Consider the following 25,308-nt stretch of genomic DNA (forward strand, 5'->3'; position numbering starts at 1 on the left):
GCCCAGGCAATGGAGGCCGCCTCTCAGGAACGAGCCAAGATTAGAATTGATAAGGTGGCACGAACTCGCTCCATCGAAGTCGGTGACCAAGTCTTTGTCCTCTGTACTGGAGCAACAGACCCCCTCAAGGGACAGTTCACAGAGCCTCATAAGGTGCTTGGTAAGCGAGTGGCCCTGAACTACCATGTGAACTGTGGGAAAAGGAAGGCCAAATGGCTCCATGTAAACTTGATGAAACCTTACGTCTCCTGAGAACCAACGGTGACCGAAGGTAGCCCCTCAACCTCTGGAGCGGTCGGAGGCACTGTCACTGCATTGCCAGCGCCCTCAACCAACTCGGAGATCCTACGACAAATAGAACTCATCGCTGTGGGGTTAGACGATGCCAAATGATCGTACATGCTCCAGCTACTAAGCGAGCACCCGCAAGTAACACAGAAATGATAAGAAAACGTGAAGTTAATGACGTTGTGGTATGCTAAAAATGTCATGATGTTTTTTGTTGGGAGATAAGTAAAATGAAAGCTGTCAGTTATTATGTTTTGAAAATGATGTATAAACGTGACTGAAAATATCCCGACAAATTCTCTTATCAAATCTGAATATGGACTACGGTATAGTGTGAAATTTATATGAGAATTTTTAGCAAAATAAATTGTTCCAAAAAAATTGACAAGTCAGAATCTCTGCTTGGAAATGAAGCCCCAAGGACTTACAGGAATCCTGCTTTCTTGAGGAATTGGCTGTTGAAAGGAAATAATACGATGACAATCTCCTTTCAGGTTCCGCAGAGGTTAAACATGGCTGGAAGAGTTAACAAACGTCTCCGAGAGCTTTTATCTCTGGTGCGTTGGACAGCCATCATTTCTTCAGCATCGGCAGTTGCTGGATCCCAGATGGTACTTCATAGTTCCCTCCCAACCAAGTGCGCAACGACTGGTCTAGTACCGGTGCCCACCAGCGCTTTAGTTATCCGAGAGGTCAATTTGACTGCGTACCTTAGCGTCTCTCACCTAGTCGCGTCCGAGATCGTGTGTGCATCTCGTGCGAGGAGGAACGTTGGTTATGTATATCAAGTTAAGTGTTATCGCTTTGATGTCACGTATCCCCATGACGTTGTGCTTTTGTTTATGCCAGCACGAGCTCTTGCTCATAGAACAGCCCGTTGTGATTTTCATACCAAATAATTTCTTTTCTCTTCATTAAATTCTCTTTATGTACAGATTTGCTTGTCCATATTCAGGCGAATATTCCCGTTTTCTCTTTTTGATAAAGATAGGGCTGATATACATTTCAGTAATTGTACCTAACTCTTTCTTTGCTTATGTCTGCTTTAGGGGGTCTCTTACTGAAAATTAAGCTTTGATTTCTTTCACTTCACACACACACACACACACACACACACACACACACACATATATATATATATATATATATATATATATATATATATATATATATATATATATATAAATATATATTATGTATGTATGTATGATCACTCTTGATGCATGATTTTTATACTTCAAACACCACCACAGGGAAGTAATGAAAAACGATTGTAAATCCTAACCGGTGAAAGCGTATTTGCTGAGCCATTTTCAGAGGACCGATACAAAGTAGTAAAAATTCAACGTCTATAGGCTATGCTAGGAAGACAGTACGCACGAACATACAGACGGTTGGAAATTAAGCATCTGCACCTGACAGGTGTTTTGTAGGCGAAGTCCTACCCTCCGATAGTCTTGCGGAATCCCGCATTCTTTTTCCCGTCTCTCAGCTGCATTCCTTAAAATTGAAACATTTTGGATATCTCCTTTAAGGCGAATGGATTAAGTTCTCAGATGCCTCGACTGATATTCATATTCTTAGGGGAAACTTTCTTTTATAAAACTAGGTTCAGTGATGCTTCTTCCCAGTGCGTTATCAAAATAAACTTATCTTTTTTGCTCCTGCCCAGTTAATTGGATGATTGTTTTCACTAACATGTACAAAAGTTCCAGTCCACTTGGTCATTTCTCACACATCTTGTATGCTGCTTTGTTATCTGTCCAGTGTTTTTCTAGACCAATTTAAAAGTTATCACAAGACTTACATGCAATTTGGTGTACTCATCCTTTCGTATTGTTGGGTGAGTTCTTTATAAGTACATGTTTCATTGTTTTATTGTTCTTAAGTGTTTCAGCAACTCCAAAATTCTCCGGTAGATTGGGAATATCGTTGAAATTATTAATATATTGCAGTACAAACAGATATTATGTGTAAGTTTGTTTTTTGCAGTTTCTAATATATATATATATATATATATATATATATATATATATATATATATATATATATATATATATATATATATATATATAAAAAGAGAGAGAGAGAGAGAGAGAGAGAGAGAGAGAGAGAGAGAGAGAGAGAGAGAGAGAGAGAGAAAGAGATACATGGTAAAGATATATGCCTGTTGTAATATAGTCTTGTCAAGTACACTTTTGTACTGCCTTCCTTTATTTTCTTTCTCGTGTCAAGTGTTAGGTGATTTTCTCTCTCTTCTCTGCTGTACAACAGATGGCCTCTGTACAATCTATGGCGCAGTCAATGGACCGTATGATCACACAGTTTTATTTGCTGACTTAAATATACCTGCAGTTGGCGCTCTGGAAGAAATTGCTCTATACAAACCAACTTATGCGAGGGAGCATTACTATATGTGAGTAAGCATGTGAATATTTACTTTCTTTTCACATAAGCATTTTGCCGTAAGATGAGCATGCACACGCTAACTGCTGGTTCTTATGCGGTATTTACTTGAGCATGATATTGTCTTGCGACATTGTACTTGTTTGTGCACTGAAGAGACTTGGACATTTAGCAAAATGTGATGGCCATACTCTGAGAAGCCCACACGAAAGAGGTGGGCTAATAAAGGCAAAACTAGACAAGCCCCTTTGCACATTATTTGCAGATGATTGGGATGATTGTGTGTTTTTTGCAATTTCAGAGCTAAAATGATCCATCTTTGGTCAGTATTTTTTCTCCATTTTTACAGTTTAGAATGACCAATAATACAACAACCCTCTAGCATGGATATTGATCTTCCATGACCTTCGACTTAATTTCCACGGTGACTGACTGAAAACTAATATTGATTATTTGAACGACTTACTGATCCTAAAAACTATTTATACGTTGATACAATTGGACTGGATATGTAGTAGACCTGGAGTCTTCATTTAATATTGTTAAAAAGTTATTCAAATTGAGCTCTGGGACGTGTAACTCTATCTTTTCCACTTTCTCCCCGCAGCTGGACCAAAGAGTTAGCTGTCGATGGTGTTTTTGGCGACAGTATGTACCATTCACAGGATGGCATATTACAGCCGTGGTGGATAGTTGATCTGATGGAAGTACGAAAGGTTCATCAAGTCCAGATCTTCACGAGACAAAGTTGTTGCCAAGAAAGATTACACGATGTTGAAGTAAGCAGAAGAAAGGTTTTCCGAGGAAAAATGCTATTGCTATTCTTTTATTTAAGATGTGTACCTTGACATGTTAATCACATACACAAATAGACATACTGTATATGTATACACACACACATATATATATATACATATATATATATATATATATATATATATATATATATATATATATATATATATATATATACATATATATATATATGAACACATACATCAAATTTACACTAGAAACACATTCCCTCTGAGGTCGGCTTCTTGATGACCTCAGATAAAGCTGCTTTAAGGAAGAGGATACTGCGGGGTCAGTGGAAAACAGGCCAAGCTTATTCTCAAGTTCTCCCTTTCGTTCAGGTAATTAACAGACATGGAATACTGCGTCGGCTTTTTGCCAAATCACATATATATATATATATATATATATATATATATATATATATATATATATATATATATATATATATATATATATATATATATATATATATATATATATATATATATATATATATATATATATATATATATTATATACATATGTGTATACATACGTACATACATATAAATATATACATATATATACAGTATATGTACATATAAAAACTAAACAACGTAGAAATGCAGGCCTCAAAAGGTCTTTTGAATTAGAACAGAACAGAGGCAGATATCAGAGATGCAAGGTGAAAGGCTTATCAGAATACTCTTGATGGTGGCTGTTGAAAATTTAGGGATGACAGTTGAAAGGTTGCAGGATGGAGAGACACCTAGGATTGAGAGAAGTACACGCTTCATTCTACAGTGAAGTGGTGGAAGTGCTATCGAGTGATTATCAAGGGATGTCTGGATAAGGGAAAGGCTCCAGTGAAGACGGTGGAAGGAAAACTGTCCCCTTTTGTAGAATTCAAGAGCATGAAATTAACTTGTACTTCAGCGTAGGTGCATAATAGGATTGCGATTGAAAATATAAACGAGTTAAAGAGAGTAATTGTTATAGAAAATCGTTGGGGATCTAGGCAAGGATAAGGGTATGTGGATCTATTGCTTCTTATGGAAAAGCTGTGTGAAAAGTTTGAGACTACAGGGATAGATCCATGTGCGGTGTACCTAGGCCTAGAAAACAAATGAAAGACTTGGCAGAGATGCATTCTGCTGGATGCTGAGGATGTGTTTTGTAGAACATAATTTCATGGGAACAATAAAAGTTTTCATCATGTAAGCAAAGAACATGTGGTAATGGGTGACGAACATGATTCGAGTAATAAAAGAAGTTAAAGAAAAGATGAATATAGGGGCAAAGTCGATGAACAATGAAAGAGGTCGTGAATGCCTTGTGGAGTGGCTAATACTGGCGGATTTTAGTCTCAATTAAGGATATTGGAGAGAAACTAAAGAGACTATGAAACAAAATGATTGTGATAGTAAGAGGAGAAAGTTAAATTAAAAGTGAAAATATGTGGAATTGTAAGTTCATGAATATAAATGGAAACCAAGTTCGAGAAGTGAATGTCAATATGATCAGTGTCAGAATGGTAACAATTGATTCATTAAGGCATTTGAGAGTAAAGCTTACAGAAGATGGCGAAGATGAAGAAGGAGAGTTACTTCACATTTTAGCCATTCAAGAAAGGCAGGAGGGTGTATGCAAAAGATTAGGAAGAGAAGATTACTGGGTATGGTGGCCAAAATTGGGATTTATGGAAGTGTTTATGTTGGATGAGAATGCAAGAGAAAAGGTTGACGTTGAAGAGATGAGTTGTTTGCATAGTTTATGTGGTGTCAACAGAAGTGAAGATGATAAATTTAGAGGGGTTACAAAGCGCTAGTAAAAAATTTAACATAAGTGAAAGAATTGATCAGTGTTTTGAAATGGTTTGGTCTTATGGCGAGAATGGATGAAGATAGGTTGCAGAAAAGAGCAAGCTTTGGAAGTGTTGGGAGAAAAGAGGGAATAAGACCTAGAAAGTGCTGGGCATATGGAATGGAAGAGGTGCTGGAAGAGAATGGCGACCATGTCTGAGAAGTGAGAGAGCCTGTGGTTCATAGTGGTGACTGGAGTGGTGTGGGGAGGTTTTACTTGCTGCTGATGAGCCTTCTTGAAGTTATGCGAACCAGCTATGTTGAGGGAATTATAGACAGGTCACTGTGATATATATATATATATATATATATATATATATATATATATATATATATATATATATATATATATATATATATATATATATATATATATCTTATGACAATCACATCATTATCTCAAAATTCTGAGCAATTGCAGTTATACAACTGTCTACCTGTCAACATATATCGTCTGCTTTTTTAACTTCTGTTGAACATTTAATGAAGTCATTACTCCCCAGATCAGAGTTGGCCAAAACCTGACTGTGGACGGCGACTTTAATTCCTTCACCCTGATGTCCACCTACGATGGTCCTTACAACTCCAGCCAGGGGCATGTCATCTGCTCCCATCGCGTCGGTGTTACTGGTAGATTCCTCTCCATTCAGAAGATTGGCGTTGACTACGATCATCTCCAGCTAGTTGAAGTGAAGGTCTATGCTGTGAAGAAAGTCTAATATCTGTACCACAGGGGTAGCGGAAGCTCCTTTCTTCAGAATCTTAGTTTGTAGCCTTGTTTGTGGCAAACTTCTTTTTTCCAGATTAAGACTTTCTTTTAGTTTGTTTGATGGTTGTGTTTGATTATTGTTTGTAATACATTACATCTTTTGATTAAAAAAAAATAGTCTACAAGGCTCATAATGCTTTGCCAGCACTGTATATATAGGATGAATTTCTGCCTCTTTGTATCAGTCCTCTGAAGATGACTTAGCAATAAAAAGCTGACACTCGTGGCAACCAACCCGGCACTGCCCGGGATAAGTCTGAATGACAACTGATAAACTCTCTCTCAAGCTATTTCCCTCTTTCTCCTCCCTAACACCCCTTCTACTCTCTTTCTCTCTCTTTTCCCTCTTTCTCCTCCCTTACACCCCCTCTACTCTCTCTCTCACTCTCTTTCTCTCTTCAACCCTCCCTGTCTCTGAATGAACTTGGTATGATTACAATGCAATACTGCTCGGATTTGCTTAGTGTCTTGAACAGGTGTTCTTGGTCTCCCAGTCTGTTTTCTGTAAGACACTTCCTTTTTCCAGAAACTTCTTATTCTAGGCATGGAGGCTAACACGACCTGGTGGTTTTTCCATACTTAATATCTTTCTGCTGGACCTGAGTGTCTGATCTGGTCTTTATGAACTAGCATACCCATTGTGCTTTCTCTTGTGGTGTTGTCATTTTTATTAAAGTCAGGGGTCAATAATAAGCACTTTCAGCATCTACCTGAAAAGACAAGTGAAAATTAATTAAATAATAAGATGAAATACATGCATTAAAACTGATAATATTTCTTTATCACGCAAAGAAGTGTATTGACAGGGTTTAATCTTAATAGATACAATAAACTGTGGAAGTTGTAAAGGTACATTATACCTACACACACACACACACACACACACACACACACACACACACACACACACATATATATATATATATATATATATATATATATATATATATATATATATATGTATATGTGTGTGTGTGTGTGTGTGTGTGTGTGTGTGTGTGTGTGTGTAATAACAGTTCTACAGCTGTACCCTGTGTTTTAACTTTTAACGATCCTGATAAATTGCTTGGTTGGTACTGGCTGGAACTATCACTATAACATGTTGAATAGGAGAGGTTGCCTTCTGGCCTTGGAGAAAAAGATATGGGGGATATCATCGGGAAGGGAGGGTTGAGAGAGGTGTTTTGAGGGCACCGTTTCTTATGGAGAAGAATTTGCAGATGTTTAACTGGTTTAGGACATACATTTTCTTTCTACTTTCGTATGTATCAATCTTCTTAACTGGTCACTAGGTTGCTCTGCCCTGTCAGTGTGGAGAAATCCTCTTGTCACACAGATTGCTACACCAGATAATAGTTTGATGGGACAGCCATTGACCTTGTCTTAGGAGGTAGTGTGTTGGTAAGAAATACCCACAGTAGGTGTGACTTCTGGTAAGGGACTGGTGAGTTTTATCTGTCTTACCATTTGTAGATAGATTGTAGGCCATGACAGTCCAGGTTACTGAGAAGAATGCTAGCCTTCTGACCGATGTTATGTTGTTGGCAATGCTGAAATGGCTAACCCAACCACTGAGGGGGGCGTTTTAGTCAGGCACTCACTTTTGCTTCTATTATGAACGTCGGTTCTGGCCGTCACATGGAAGAATGCTGGTGCCAGAATTGGTGTGCTGAATAACTTGCTTTTTTGGCACTGGAACCGTTTGGCCTGGTTTTGTTTTATTTCCCTCTTTGCGCCTTGCCAGATGAATTTCTACATTACTAATTTGGCTGTTGTTCTTCATAATGGGTGAGTCTGAAGACCTTCTGGAAGGCTCTTGGCACCTGGTACCCTTGTGGAGGTTGCAGGTGCCTTAAACTCTAAACAGGTCCCAGCCTCTACCTGCTTCCGAACGTGGCAGAGATCAGCACCACTCTCCACACGGGAAAAATATTGACCAAATTTGATCTTTTGAAGGATTATTTTCAAGTCCACCTGTACACCAAGAAGACATCCACAAACAGCAGTCATCACACTGTTTGGGACATGTGCCCTCTACGCTCGGCCTCTGAAACTCAGGGGACATTTTCCAGCGACAGATGATCGGCACCCTCGGGGGAGCTCCCCTTCTGCGTCCGCTACATCCTTATCTTCTCCCAGAATCTGGAACACCAAGAGCACATCACAGCAGGCGTGATTAAAACATGAAGTAAAAGAAAAAATGTGAAGCTTATTCACAATACTCTATATGATATATTTCACTTCAGGCCGATCGTAACTCGCGGAAGTGGCCTGCCAGGGCTCTTTTCCTCAGGAAAACTCCTCTCTTTTAGTTAATGCTAAAATGAATTTAATTGAACTGAAACACTGTTTGCCTTCTGTCTGTCTGGCTCTCTGTTGCTCCTTGGCTAATATACTGTATATGTTGCCTCCAGTTCCTGATGACTTTGGCAAATGCACTGCTTCACCCCATACAAATGTTGCATAATCCTAGTCAACTGGGCAGCTTAGAAATATCTGGAATATGTGGATTATGTAAAATCTAAAATCTCTGTAAAATTGTAATGAACACACTTTTAAACAAATAAATTTCACTAACATCTTACTGAACATTTTTAAACAAATAAATTTCACTAACATCTTACTGAACATTTTTTTCTATCCAAACTAAACCTATATATAAAATTAAGGTATAATGATTCAAGGTTGTTGAACATCACAGAAAATGAAAGATTCCATCTCTTTTTCGAAAATGTAACATGGGAAACGGTGCTAGAGAGCTATGCACAAAAAATAACAATCCTCTCATAGATTATACTTTGAAAATCTATATCTATTCTTTCAGATTCTCATCTTTTGTATTTCTGTGGGCCCTTTAGAGGGAAGAGCTAATTTTTTCTAGTAAGCCATGTCCTTAGACGAAGAGCCCCTGTACAGGATCTGAGCCATGCGGACAATGGTCCGATATCTAGACCTGTTCTTCAAATTTCTTGCCTCTGGGAATGGAATCACCACCGAGTTCATTGTTTGTAGTTTTAAATTGCTATTGTTATTAACAGTCATTTTGCTTTTAATTTTTTTCAAAAGCCAGAATAATAGAGAGTTAGGAAGATCATCCGTCAACACAACATATGCGAAAAAAAATATTAATGCGTGGAGCCTTTCAATGAGTGTAAGAAACACGTTAAAGAGACTTTTTTTAAAAACAGCAACCCCGACCGGGGAAGAAGAAGAAGAAGAAGAAGAAGCATGAGAAGAAGAAGAAGAAGAAGACCAAGATTAATTAATTAAAATAGCAACGAAGAAAGAAAACGCTTTCACTCCTTGCACGTGACACATACTCGTAATCTGCTAAGTAACGAAATCTTGGGCAAGGTCAAATAAGAATGACAACACCAAAATCACTATCTTTACCATTTTGTGATGACCGCCAGCTATTAAGGGGCCACTTGAATTTGTTATTAGTATCTTTGTAATCTATAGTTCTGTTATCACCAAAGGACGTCATCGGTTCAGAGATAGCAATAAATGCATTTTGGAGATTGATACGTTTGCCATATAGATAATGTCAGGAGCTAAAGAATGTTCCTTAGATCTTGGTTACTGTGGTATCTGAAATCATCATATCTTCAAAATAAGGCATTTTGAAAAAGAGCAACTGTAATAAACTGTTTCAAGACACTTAAATTAGAAAAACTTAAAACACAAGAATTGTATAAACAAACACGCGCTTACACAACGAAAGTAATATTCATAATACAAGCAAAGCAAAAATAAAAGTTACATTGAATAAAAATATGTAATGTACGTAACGCATGCGAGAAAAAAATGCACCTATGATAACTTATTCACGTAAATCCGTGTAGTCTTCAACAACCGAGCTCCAATTACCCGTAGAGGCAACACACACTCACGTATGTGACGGACAAAAATTGACCCCATCTTACCTCGAGTAAGACTGCATTCTCAGTGGATGCATACATAAACGTGTGGAAATGCACATCATACGCATACATGTATAACATACAGTATATAATCAGACACACATATATATATATGTATATATACATATGTATATGTATATGTGTATATATATATATATATATATATATATATATATATATATATATATATATATATATATATATGAACATCGTTGGCATTAATTCTAGATTTTTGCGTCCTTTTTCTGTCGCTATCTTCTCGCCATAAAGATATAGGGTGTTAATTTAATTCTGGTCATGGAGGTAAAAATACATTTTCTTACGGGAGGTTCAGTGACAATAATGTGCTCCATAAAGGAAATGCCATATCGGTATTTTAGAGTACAAATGTTTTTCACTGTATCCTTGTAAGGGGTTCCCTGTATGTCGCTTTTCTAAATTGAGATTAAGTTATTCTTCAGCAGCATATCTGATGCGAAAAAAGAAATCCAAGTTGATATTTCTCTTTTCTGCCATGCCGTTTTTACTCTTTGACCCTTCCTGACTTTCCGTAACATCTCTCTCTTCCTCTCTCCTATTGTCGTGAGAAAACCGAGAATAATCATTATTTCCTTAAACACCGAATGACTATGAACAACCATACCAAATGCAATTATCCGTTCGGGTGGCCTGTGAGTTTATGCGGGTTGAGAGGTGAGCCCGTAACGGTTTGGGGAAGTCCTGACTACCCGCTCCCTCGTCCCGGCAAGAAGCTGCGTCTAAGGTAAGTGGGGATATATTTCTAGTGCCAATCGGTATTATCCATTACTCCAGTCATTCATTGTTTATCCTCTCCCAAGGTCTTGTGACTTTTGTTTGTCCAAGACCTTCTGTGATTGGCTATCACAAAGGAAGCTCTTTATATAAAGCAGTGATTCACAATTCACGTAGTTTTTTTTATAAAGGAACTGGTCCTCAGATCTCGCAGATGACAACAAATACAACCAAACTTCGTTGTATGACTTCCATTGTGTAACGAGCCTACTATAAAACAAAACACCGGCAATTGCTGATAAACTGAATTTTTTTCTCGTCCCTACACTCACTAAAGAATCTTTTATTTTTGGTAAACTGAATTCCCCAACAAGCATTTTATGTTTATCATCCTAGAATGTGTAGACGCTGTTTATGAGTAAATGGAACGTAGCTTGCATTTTATATTCCCCATTTGTTTTTAAGCTAATTACACCTAAATAAAACGAAATTACGCCAGGCGAACTCCTTTCTCAAAAGAAATTATTGACTTAATTTACTTACACATCTACGAAAGTTCGATGGGAAACAATCCGCTCAGCGATGCTGGCGTGTAATGCAAAGATTATTCACTGAAAACTGTGCATGCAAATAATACGTGCATGAAGATGTCGCGGGTTAATTCCTCATGGTAAGGATGAGGATAAAAAAAAAATAGCTGATATCTCGTATTCATCTTCCTGGGTCTATTTCTGAGGGTTCTCCTGTCGGCCCTTTCTGAGTGTGTGTATGTGTGTGTGTTTTTATAGAATTATAGTTTTCTTGAATAACTTGGTCTTTTCAGTGTCAGAGGCGTTTATGTAAAAACCTCTCTCAGATATCTGTAAGTTTTTAGATTTTCTAATATTTGGACTGCTTAATACAATGGGTGCTGTGTGCTCTAAGAGCTGTCTTGTGTCTCGGTATTGTTTTGGCCAATCTTTTAGTTTATATTCTTGAATGTTCATACGCATAGTAATTACATCTGATGTGGAAGTTGGCTCAATGAAGTCTTTTCGATATTTTGATTTGGGAATGTTTATTGCTATGTTGGTCAAAATCCATATTTTATAATTTATTATTGTTCTTGCAAACACCCACTTTCGTTCTGTTGCATTTCCTTAAGAGTTTGGCCACCTTGCCTCATGAGCACTGAAATCGATTCAGTAATTATTTGGTAACCATTAAAAGCAGTTACATAGTCTAATCCTCTCAACTACAAAATTATGTCGAGCAGTCCTCTAGCCTCCTCAGTAGTTTTTATTTTATTGAACGTTCAAGTTAGCCATGATCGTGCTTCTGGCAACAATATAGGATAGGCCACCACCGTGCCGTGGTTAAAGTTTAACAGGCCGCGGCTCATACAGCATTATACCAAGACCACCGAAAGAGAGATCTATTTTCCTACCCTCGATTATAACGCTGTAGCGGCGGCTGTACTGGAAACTCGATTGCGCCGAAGAAACTTCTTCGCATATTAACTATAGGTATTTTCTTATATATTTACGTAAAGGAAGGTTGAGTTCAATAATGTATTTTTCCACTATCAGCAACCTGGGTTGTTCTGACACTAGGCTAGTTATTATTATTATTATTATTATTATTATTATTATTATTATTATTATTATTATTATTATTAAAAAGGATGGCTGTATTATGCGAATTTATCTTATACAGTGTCTTTTCTATTTTCCTTATGATTCGCTTTTCGGGCTCAGCGATGTTAGTCAGCAACTGGCCGATATTCATATTGGAAAAGGATAGTGTGCGGAATGCGGGAAGTCTTTTATTGAAATATCCAATCAGAAATCCTTCGTCGTCTGGATTCAGGTTCTATTTCAGGTACCGTCGACATGTTTCGACCAGCTCGTTGGTTATCCTCTGGACGTGGTTGAAGATGATCTGGAGAAACACGGCGCTCGGGTCTGTATTTATAGAGGGGTCTTGATTGGTACCATTTTTTTTTTTGCGGAGGTGGGGTGTAACCAAAGGAATTTTATTTTGGATAATCGAACCTTTGTGGTGTATGTGTATCAGTTTTGACGTCTGATGGCAAAGGAGTCATTCTTCGTTTTTTAGAACAAATTACAGGTGTAGCCTATATTATGCAATCTTTTGATTGAGACCAGAGAGAAGGTAGCTTGTCTGTCTTTTCTTGCGTAGCAAACTTGAGATCATGACTGGGTAAGGAAGCTGTAGAAATCGATCAGAAAACCAGGACCGTCTGGTAATAGCTCTGACTGAGCATGGTTGCAAAACTGTTGACCAATTATGTGAACAGGAGGAATGGGTCATGGAAAGTGAACCACTTTGGTACTGCCTTTTGACTTCTGACTGGGTAAGGAAGCTGTAGAAAATCGGGACTGTCTCTACTAACAGCTTTGACAGCCTCGTCTATAGAACCACGAGAACTCCTGTGTGGAGACTAACAAATACTTCAAGCCTAATTTCATATTCCATTCCATTCCACTAACAAATACTTGATAAGACTGTTTGCCCTCCTAGCCTTTGAAATAATAATACGAGTTTGTGCCTCATTTTGTTTGTTTTCATTTCAAGACAAATTAAATAGCTTCGTAGGGGGTCAGTGACTGTACACTTGTGTGTGTCTATAAAAGTTTATTCCGAGTGATACGGCAGATAACTAAACCGTATAATAGTTAATAATAAAATAAACTGTATTTAATTTCAGCAAAAGAATGGGCCGGAACTTGACTGTAGATTTTACTCTCAAAAAATTTGTTTGACTTTTTTTAATGTTAAAATATCTGTTAAAATGTATTTTTATTTCCCCGGCGTCGATAGCATCTCACTAATAAATGGTGTATATCGTTTCAATTGGAATTAAATTGCACTAAATAAACAAGAAGATTTCAACTAAAAAACAGCATTCTTGGCGGGAAAATGTCTGCACCCTCATTGGTTACTGATGACATCATCAATACGGGCTGTGATTGGCTGCGGATGATGTCGACGACGCTACAACCTACTGTTTTCAGATGCCATAATCCAAAAAGATCCTAGTGAGGTTTTTAAAAGTAATTTGATCTTATTTCGTTTCATTTTCATGATTCAGTTAATTTAATAACCAAAATAGAGCATAATTAGAACCATTCAGTGTTCGATTATTTCTTAATAGAGGTTTAATAACATATATTAATCATAAAAGTTACCAAGTACTCTATTTTTGAATTCTCATGCAGATGGTAGAGGATACAGTCTAGCCTTGTCATTGCCATAGGAACCTTAATTGGATTATTTTTCTGTTATCTATTCGACAATTTCAAGTAATATTAACTATTGATAATAATTAAAATAATTGATATAGGAAAGTATCAATTTCTAAACAGATTTATAATGAATATTTAGTTCTTCAAATGTATAGTTTCCTTCAGAAAGGTAACAAACATAGTGGTTGCCATGGAAACATATATGGCATTCCTTTATACACACACTTCACATAACTGGCAAACACTCCTGTAAAAGCCACTTTATATTGTTGCATCTGATGTATTTCAAATAACGTTTTTGTATAGTTTCAAAAGCTTTTGATTCTTAATTAAATAGATATCTGAAAATATTATCAACTGTAATGACTTGAAAGACAACATAAAAGGGAAGAGCCTTCTGGATAGCTTTTATTTCTGTATGGATACACTGCAACCAGCATCGGCTGCCTGGAAAACCATAGACGATTCTATGTACTTTTAGCTTTAAAAAGCCATTATAAATTCTTATCATAGATTTAAAAAAGGTTATTTGATAAAGTAAATATTTATTTTAAACTTTTATCTATAATGCTGCTCTATAAAAAGCATGTAAAAGAAATTATTTGCAAGTTCTTATTTTGACTTGTGGCCACACTGAAAAATTCGTCTGCAGAGACACAAACCAACGATAGTAAACACAAACCAATCAGAAGTGGTGTTGATGACGTAATTGACAGCCAATCAGGTGCGAGAACTTTCTCGCCCAGATTTCACTCGACCAGATGAACTCCGGTTTATGAAGTGCTGTTTGCAAGTGGCTCGTACGAAAGTTCACTTTTTTTTTTTTTTTTGTAAACCTATCTGATTATTTATTTATTTATTATTTGTGTCCGGCGACTTTCCTGTGTTGTCTGTGTCGGGAATGACGGAGAGGCTCCTTTTTATACAATTCGAGTACCTCCTTCAGTAAAACAACCTATGTATAAATTTAGAAAAGGGACCGAGGTGACGACGAAGCATGCAGAGAGGCGATATGCATCTTTCTCGAGGGTATCGCTTTCAGGTAAGGTACGCGTCACCTCCGCAGCCAAATCGTTCATTTTAAAATCAAGAGCCAGTTCCTTGAGTATGCTAAATTAATCTCTTCACATTTTTGTCATCCGGGGCCCGATATAGTTAATATTCATCTAAAGTGTAGCCTGATTGTACGGAAATAAGTTTTGTGTAAAATGTGTAGCTTTTAGAGGCATGTTTTTTGGAGTTTTAGGGGGTTTTGTATAGCTTTTAGCATTCTCTTGTACCCGAACACATGGTCCTTGTGTGTTAATGTATGTTAAATTTAATAAGTCTATTTTTTTTAAATAAAATTGTAAAACCCTGCTTGTTCTTGCTGGACCTTCGCTTCCATGTTTCCTGGTATAGCCCCTTCAGGCCTGATCATCCCAGACCCGTGCCATCAGGGACTTAGAACCTTCCCAGTCGTGGGGGAAAATTCACGACAACAATTTCAGTCCTTTTTTAAAAATATATGTTTAAAAGGAATTAATTTGAAATAAAGGAGATTATTATTATTATTATTATTATTATTATTATTATTATTATTATTATTTACAGCTACAGTATTTAAAGCCAAATTAAAAAGAGAAATAATTTTAACAGTTAAAATTAACGGTTAAAAAAAAAGCTTAATTTAACTTACATTTAGGCTAAAAACCAATAATAAAAGGTACCTTCACTTTATTTCTCATGAATAGTAAAGGCTACATGTTAAATACCAGCGTTAATTAACGACGAATGAACGCCACTTTTGCTTTTATTTCTTGCTAAATGATTTTATTTATCCGGTCCTTCGTCGGGAATCGAATTTATGAATAAAGATGACGTCACTGGCCAGGAGGAGAACTCACTGGTTTCCATGGAAACCAAGGTTTGCTTACGATTTTCAAAACAAAGTATTTATTTTTATGGTAGAACTTGAATAATAATAACTTATTTATAGATTAATATAAAAATAAGTTTTATTTATTTTTTATTCATAGAAATACTCTTTAAATGCCGAATTTATCAATAAAAATATAAGTTTATGAACTCCCTACTCATGCCGTATGGTTATACTGCTAAATTGTCGTCTGCCTCAGTTCAACAGAAGGCAGACATTGGCAATTTTCACTCAAATTTATCGTCATTTACGTTCGATAAATAAGTAATTTCAACGATTTATGTGACAGTTTTTTGCATGAATATTCATTGTACACATAGAAATATGGTAAGGCAAAGAAACTGAGATTTGATACGTATCCAGTTTATAAAAACTATTTTTAAAAGTAACAAAAGGCAACTTTTCTATTCTCCTAACTACCTCTTCGGGTTCCATCGACTTATGGGCTAGAATTTGCGTTTTCCGTTTCTATTTTGAGAATCTTTTTCTGTTTTTTCTCTTCCCTTTTTCTTTGTTTATTTATCTTAGAGAGTTTAATTGATTCTCTTGGTAATAAAATGATTACAGGAATGTATTTCTGGCTCACATCAGGTACTTTTAAATTAGTTTTTATTGGAAATAATATACTTATCAAAACTCAGTTTATTTATCTTTCCATAAATTTGTATATTAATAAATATTGCAAAAAACTTTCTGCCTTCTTTTATCAACAAAACGATGAATTTGAGCAGTCAGTTTAGCAGTATAACCATACGCCGTGAGTAGCGATCTCATAAATTTATATTTTTATTGATAAATTCGTAATTTAAAAGTATATTTTCATAAATTTAATAATAAAAATAACTTATTCTTGATATAGTGGTATATAAATATAACTTTTATTATATAAGTTTTACCATTAAAACTAATAGACTTTGTTTTAAAATTCGCCTACAAACCTCGGTTACCATGGTAAACCGATTACGTAATCTTCAGGGTAGTGACGTCATTCATTCATAAATTTCATTCCCTAAATGATGTCAAGATAAGGCTTTATAGGACGACTCGAGATATCATCCACAAAAGTATCTCTTTGAGGTCAAATCTAACTTTATATTAACTCATTACCTATGAATAATTAACTAAAATCAGTCAGCAATCCTGCATTGCCCATTTAATGATCGATAAAACGATTCGTCATGTTTTACTTTAAAATCTGCGTCAGGTTTCAAAGTTCATCTGTCTGTTTGTTTTACCAGACATTCATAGGAAAATACCTTTTTTTATTTCTTAGTTTTAATCAAAATACTTCAATAATGATAGCTTTTTACAGTAATAGAAATAAAAATATTTTTTTTTTTATTATATGTCGTGAAATATATAAATATAATATTTATTTATGCTAATCAGTTAAAGCTTAGACAATAGTTATATACTGTTTAAAGCCAAAAGTTTAATAGTTGCTTAACAATCTTTTTAAAATTAATTTCCTGGGAATTTTAGCAAACACAAAAACAATATTTAGGACCAGAGAAAACAAGAAAGGTTTGTTAATCTATTTCATGCAAAAAACTGTCATGTAAATCGCTAAATAATCTACTTATTGAACGCAAATTGTAGTAAAGTTGCCAATTTCTGCCTTCTTTTCGAAATGCAGTAGTCAGTTTAGCAGTATAACCATACGCCGTGAGTATCGATCTCATAAATTTATATTTTTATTGATAAATTCGTAATTTAAAAGTATATTTACATAAATAAATAATAAAAATAACTAGTCCTGATATAGTGGTATATAAATATAACTTTTATTACATAAGCTTTACCATTAAAACTAATAGACTTTGTTTTAGAATTCGCCTACAAACCTCGGTTACCATGGTAACCGATTACGTAATCTTCAGGATAGTGACGTCATTCATTCATAAATTTCATTCCCTAAATGATGTCAAGATAAGGCTTTATAGGACGACTCGAGATATCATCCACAAAAGTATCTCTTTGAGGTCAAATCTAACTTTATATTAACTCATTACCTATGAATAATTAACTAATGCAGTCAGCAATCCTGCATTGCCCATTTAATGATCGATAAAACGATTCGTCATGTTTTACTTTAAAATCTGCGTCAGGTTTCAAAGTTCATCTGTCTGTTTGTTTTACCAGACATTCATAGGAAAATACCTTTTTTTATTTCTTAGTTTTAATCAAAATACTTCAATAATGATAGCTTTTACAGTAATAGAAATAAAAATATTTTTTTTTTTCTTATATGTCGTGAAATATATAAATATAATATTTATTTATGCTAACCAGTTAAAGCTTAGACAATAGTTATATACTGTTTAAAGCCAAAAGTTTAATAGTTGCTTAACAATCTTTTAAAATTAATTTCCTGGGGAATTTTAGCAAACACAAAAAACAATATTTAGGACCAGAGAAAACAAGAAAGATTTGTTAATCTATTTCATGCAAAAAACTGTCATGTAAATCGCTAAATAATCTACTTATTGAACGCAAATTGTAGTAAAGTTGCCAATTTCTTTCTGCCTTCTTTTTCAAATGCAGTAGTCAGTTTAGCAGTATAACCATACGCCGTGAGTAGCGATCTCATAAATTTATATTTTTATTGATAAATTCGTAATTTAAAAGTATATTTACATAAATAGATAATAAAAATAACTAGTCTTGATATAGTGGTATATAAATATAACTTTTATTACATAAGTTTTACCATTAAAACTAATAGACTTTGTTTTAGAATTCGCCTACAAAAACCTCGGTTACCATGGTAACCGATTACGTAATCTTCAGGGTAGTGACGTCATTCATTCATAAATTTCATTCCCTAAATGATGTCAAGATAAGGCTTTATAGGACGACTCGAGATATCATCCACAAAAAGTATCTCTTTGAGGTCAAATCTAACTTTATATTAACTCATTACCTATGAATAATTAACTAATGCAGTCAGCAATCCTGCATTGCCCATTTAATGATCGATAAAACGATTCGTCATGTTTTACTTTAAAATCTGCGTCAGGTTTCAAAGTTCATCTGTCTGTTTGTTTTACCAGACATTCATAGGAAAATACCTTTTTTTATTTCTTAGTTTTAATCAAAATACTTCAATAATGATAGCTTTTTACAGTAATAGAAATAAAAATACTTTTTTTTCTTATATGTCGTGAAATATATAAATATAATATTTATTTATGCTAATCAGTTAAAGCTTAGACAATAGTTATATACTGTTTAAAGCCAAAAGTTGAATAGTTGCTTAACAATCTTTTTAAAATTAATTTCCTGGGGAATTTTAGCAAACACAAAAAACAATATTTAGGACCAGAGAAAACAAGAAAGGTTTGTTAATCTATTTCATGCAAAAAACTGTCATGTAAATCGCTAAATAATCTACTTATTGAACGCAAATTGTAAATAAAGTTGCCAATTTCTGCCTTCTTTTTCGAAATGCAGTAGTCAGTTTAGCAGTATAACCATACGCCGTGAGTAGCGATCTCATAAATTTATATTTTTATTGATAAATTCGTAATTTAAAAGTATATTTACATAAATAGATAATAAAAATAACTAGTCTTGATATAGTGGTATATAAATATAACTTTTATTACATAAGTTTTACCATTAAAACTAATAGACTTTGTTTTAGAATTCGCCTACAAACCTCGGTTACCATGGTAACCGATTACGTAATCTTCAGGGTAGTGACGTCATTCATTCATAAATTTCATTCCCTAAATGATGTCAAGATAAGGCTTTATAGAACGACTCGAGATATCATCCACAAAAGTATCTCTTTGAGGTCAAATCTAACTTTATATTAACTCATCACTTATGAATAATTAATTAATTCAGTTAGCAATCCTGCATTGCCCATTTAATGATCGATAAAACGATTCGTCATGTTTTACTTTAAAATCTGCGTCAGGTTTCAAAGTTCATCTGTCTGTTTGTTTTACCAGACATTCATAGGAAAATACCTTTTTTTATTTCTTAGTTTTAATCAAAATACTTCAATAATGATAGCTTTTTACAGTAATAGAAATAAAAATATTTCTTTTTTCTTATATGTCGTGAAATATATAAATATAATATTTATTTATGCTAATCAGTTAAAGCTTAGACAATAGTTATATACTGTTTTTAAAGCCAAAAGTTTAATAGTTGCTTAACAATCTTTTTAAAATTAATTTTTTGGGGAATTTTAGCAAACACAAAAACAATAATATTTAGGACCAGAGAAAACAAGAAAGGTTTGTTAATCTATTTCATGCAAAAACTGTCATGTAAATCACTAAAATAATCTACTTATTGAACGCAAATTGTAGTAAATTTGAGTCAAAGTTGCAATTTCTGCCTTTTTTTTTGAAATGCAGCAGACAACAATTTAGCAGTATAACCATACGGCGTGAGTAGCGATCTCATAAATTTTATATTTTTATTGATAAATTCGTAATTTTTAAAATATTTACATAATTAACAAAAAAAAAACTTAAATAGTTTTGATATAGTGGTATATAAATATAACTTTTATTATATAAGTTTTACCATTAAAACTAATAGACTTTGTTTTAAAATTTGAATCCTAAAACCTCGGTTACCATGGTAACCGATTACGTAATCTTCAGGGCAGTGACGTCATTCATTCATAAATTTCATTCCCTAAATGATGTCAAGATAAGGCTTTATAGAACGACTCGAGATATCATCCCCAAAAGTATCTCTTTGAGGTCAAATCTAACTTTATATTAACTCATCACTTATGAATAATTAATTAATTCAGTTAGCAATCCTGCATTGCCTATTTAATGATCGATAAAACGATTCGTCATGTTTTACTTTAAAATCTGCGTCAGGTTTCAAAGTTCATCTGTCTGTTTGTTTTACCAGACATTCATAGGAAAATACCTTTTTTATTTCTTAGTTTTAATCAAAATACTTCAATAATGATAGCTTTTTACAGAAATAGAAATAAAAATATTCTTTTTTTTGTTATATGTTGTAAATATTTAAATATAATATTTATTTATGCTAATCAATTAAAGCTTAGACAATAGTTATATACTGTTTGAAGGCAAAAGTTTAATAGTTGCTTAACAATCTTTTTAAAATTAATTTATTTGGCAATTTTAGCAAACACAAAAAACAATATTTAGGACCAGAGAAAACATGAAAGGTTTGTTAATCTATATCTTATATCAAACACGTTTTGAAATTCGTTGTTATTTACGTAAAATTTGAATGGTTGAATGCATATTTTCTGCAAACAAACATGAGTTAGTCAGTTTAGCAGTATAACCATATTATTCTTTTTTTGTACTTTTTTTTTTTATTTTAGATTATTTCATTGTCAATAGGTAAATATATAGCGTCATGCAGGCCCTAAATATAAATTTAAAAAAATCAGACAATGCTAAAGTTAATTGGTTTCAAGAATAATAAAATTTAATTATATAAGTGATTTTATGAAACATAATTCAAAAATTAAATAATAGACTTAAAATTAATTTAAAACCTTTACCAAAATAAACGATTAACAAACACGTTTATTTAAAGGGAGTGACGAATCATTCAATCTGAAATTTAATACCACAAATGATGTAGATATGAATCTTAAATATCATGATAAAAATTATCATTAGGTCAAAAAATGCTAATATTAACATAATTAATGACATTTTATAAAATTATTAAAAATATTTTATATTTTAAACATTTTATTTTTAGAAAAAAACGCTGACGTCAGAATTTTAATTAAAAAAAACCAAATGGCCGCAAACGTGAGATCAACCTTGTTTTACCAGACATTCATGAAAATATTTCTTTTTTATTTCTTAGTTTTAATCAAAATTTCAATAATGATAGATTTTACAGTAATAGATTTATGGCAGAATAATTAAATTAAAAAAAATAAAATATTCTTTTTTTTTCTTATATTTCAGTATTTTATTTTATAATATTTATTTATGCTAAATCAGAACGTAAACAAACAATTAGTTATATACTGTTTAAAATGGACCAACCTTTTTTTAATAGTTGCTTTACAATCTTTTTTAATTAATTTTTCCATTTATATTTTAGTGACATAAAAAACAATTATTTAGGACCAGAGAAAACAAGTCGGTATAGCATTTCAAATATCAATCTAGGTATTCAGCCGTAAACACCTTTATTGAACGTGCCAATTGTACTTGTATTTATAGTAATTATTTTTATGTTCCAAAAAAATTTTTTTATTTATATTTTTGAAAAAGCTTTCACCATTAGTAGGTTTTGAACCCAAAATTTTAGGTAGAAAAATAAATCATTTTTTGATAAATTCTTTTTAAAAATTATATTTTACATAAATAAAATAAAACATAACTTCATCATTATTTATGATATTTCCACAATTTTGGTTTATTTTAAAAATAATGTATATTATTATTAATTTTATGTAATTAAAACTAAAGTATTATGTTTGTATACCATTAATTGATATAAAATTATATGGTATATATATATATTAGGGCCATGACGTATAATTCATAAATTTTTTTGAAATGATATCAATTTATAAGGTTTTATTTAATTTCTCAAGATATCATAAAAATATCTATATAAGTCAAAAATGATTATATTAACTATTAAATCCCTTATAATAATTAATTAAAAACCTTATTTTATGTTGAAAGCAATTGTCCTAAATAATCTTTTTAAAATGATTCGTACATATTTTATTGAAGAATGTAATATGAAAAAAATTAAATTTGTTAGAAGAAATTAACTTTTTCATATAAAATACCTTTTATATATTTACTTTTCAATTTCTAATCAAAAATATACTTATATTATTAATATTATTTTAATTATATATTTAGCCATTTATTTTATAAATATGTTTTACTTATTGGTTCATTATGAATAAGAACTAAACCTAAATTTATGCTAAAAATACTATTTTATTTATGCAAAATCAGTTAAATTTATATTACCAAAAATAAAGCCTGTTATATGTTTCAATGTGTTGTCTGTCTGTAAATGTATGTTCTTAAATTATATTTATTCATGTGTATGTTTATATATTTCTATATATTTGTGTGTATACAAATTTCATTTAAAACATACAAATTTATATTATATATTACATTAAAATTATACTCACATTTATATATATATATATATATATATATATATATATATATATATATTGTTGTGTTGTGTGTTGTGTTGTGTTGTGTTGGTGTGCATGTGATACATGTTGTGTGTGTGTGATGTGTTGCAAAACACACAAATGACTAATAAATCTGTTATAAAATAACAATATATTGAAATTTTACACATTTTTCAGTTGACCACATGTTGTACATATTGCTTATAGTAACGTGTGCAATCATTCAGGCGATGTGTGCCTTTAGAGTCACACTGAGTATGAGCCACGTCTGGTACACGTTGCATACGTAAATCCCTAGATCAGTCTGAGCGATATGCACCATAACTGAACATCCACAGTGTGACCATATTTGGCACACAACGCCAACAGAACTGTCTCTAATAGTTTTGGGCGACATGAGCCATATATGACCACATCTATTATGTCCATATTAGGTACACAACGCCTGTAATTAAGACTTTTTTTTATGTTTGAGGTTAAAGTGAAAGTGTACCACATAAAGTCACGCTTTTACACTGGCTGAGCACTCAGCTTACCTTAGGGATACACCATAACAACTCTCACGTCAATAGCTGAGCTAGTTACTGATTTTATGAGGGTTTAAAGAGAACGCCCATTGGGCCGTTTCATCAGCATTGCCAATTTTGATCAACGTGTTAAATTCGTAAAAAAAACGAGAAAATATGCCAGAAAAAATGCCATTCTAAATACCCTGATTACAGTTCCATTACAAGGCATTAACATAACTTTCCGTTTTGGAGTTGGGAAAGTAAGCCATTACCCCCAGTTCCAAAAATGTGGGTTTTCAAAACGAACCTGCATCCAAATTCGGAAAACAAAAATACACACACAAAAACAGTCAAGCTTTCATAATGAGTAGTTAAATACGCGCTCACAAACGCAGTCCGGCACTGTCAGTTGGAAGATGTTTACGGTAGGCGTAACAATACAACCCGCATGTTCGGACATCTGGTTTCTGAATGGCTTAGGCTTCATTTTTAAAAGAATAACTTGTAACAATTAAGGGCAATAGCTAATCTAACCGAGTTATGAAAATTGGTCACTGTTGTGCCATTCCTTAATTGCTGTCGGATGAATGTGAAGGTTCCGCATCGGAGTCTGGTAAATCCTCTTGACCAGTGGGCGGTTGTCGACTGCCGTGTGGTGGATAGAGCTTGGCGGCCTCTAAAAAGAAGTGGTGATGGGCGTTATGTCCGTAATAATCTAAAAACAAATATCGTCCGAAGTACTCGGTACGAATGCCAGGTCTTTTGGCCCACTCCTTAATGTTCCTCCATTCACGCTCAATATTTTGAGTGTGAACGGAACAATCGTCGGGGTCCACAAAGTTCTCGCTGTGGTTGATGACCCTGTGGACGTATCCCTCCTGATCAAGATTCTTGTAACAGCCCAGCAGTCGCTCAATCATTACCGTGCTGCCAGCGAGGATATATTTCCTGATAATAGGAATTAAAGTTGCAGCACTTCTGTCCTGTCCTTCTCGGTGCAAAGGCACAATGAACTTTTTCTTTGCAACACGTTCAATGCCCCCAAAAAGCCAAATGCTTTTTAACTCTCGTCCACGATTATATTTTGACTTGGTGAAAAATGTTTCATCAATTTCCACCACAATTCCTGGCCCTCCGATGGGTTCTTGGTTGTTCAACCAAGATACAGTAACCTCGGAGCAAAAACTCCGCCAGTCTACACTTGTTCTTGTCGACCAATGTAGGCACCTTATGACCGTACTGTGGCTGAATTTTTTTTCCAACCAGTGGTTGACAAAGAGGCCGATTTCCCACGGTTGTAAGTGGGTATTGTCTAAGAAGGTGCCTTTGTACAGTGACACTGAATAATTACACTGCACTCGTTTCTTACTTTTACTTACCTTCCTGTATCGGCCGCAGTAAAATTGATGTCTGTCACTACGTTATTTACAGGATTGAACGTGCATTTTAGGCATACAACACCTGTTGGGAGAACTCCGTGGCTTTTCAGATATTCCAAAAAGTTCTCATTTTCACTGTGAAAGTTCTTTATAAATCTCCAAGGATCAAGTGGGCATCCTGCACATGTTACTTGGACAATAGCCATTGTACTGAATGACGCTCATATTAAAATTCAAATAGGAGCAGGTGTAGGTCTAATAACGTGTTTTTTTGGATAGTGCATTATAATTGGTTGAAAAAGTCATGTGATTGCTTCTATTGGCAG

The 25,308-nt window shown here is 33.9% G+C and overlaps 1 long non-coding RNA gene across 1 annotated transcript; it reads left to right on the forward strand.

Annotated features, from left to right (window-relative positions):
• Positions 1-2,477: 2,477 nt before the first annotated feature.
• LOC136828496 (uncharacterized) lies at positions 2,478-6,988 on the forward strand. Its single transcript, XR_010850068.1, has 3 exons — positions 2,478-2,704; positions 3,302-3,473; positions 5,837-6,988. It is a non-coding gene; the product is annotated as an uncharacterized lncRNA (long non-coding RNA).
• Positions 6,989-25,308: the final 18,320 nt, after the last annotated feature.

Source organism: Macrobrachium rosenbergii, chromosome 43 (assembly GCF_040412425.1).
Source record: "Macrobrachium rosenbergii isolate ZJJX-2024 chromosome 43, ASM4041242v1, whole genome shotgun sequence".
NCBI classification, from domain to species: domain Eukaryota; kingdom Metazoa; phylum Arthropoda; class Malacostraca; order Decapoda; family Palaemonidae; genus Macrobrachium; species Macrobrachium rosenbergii.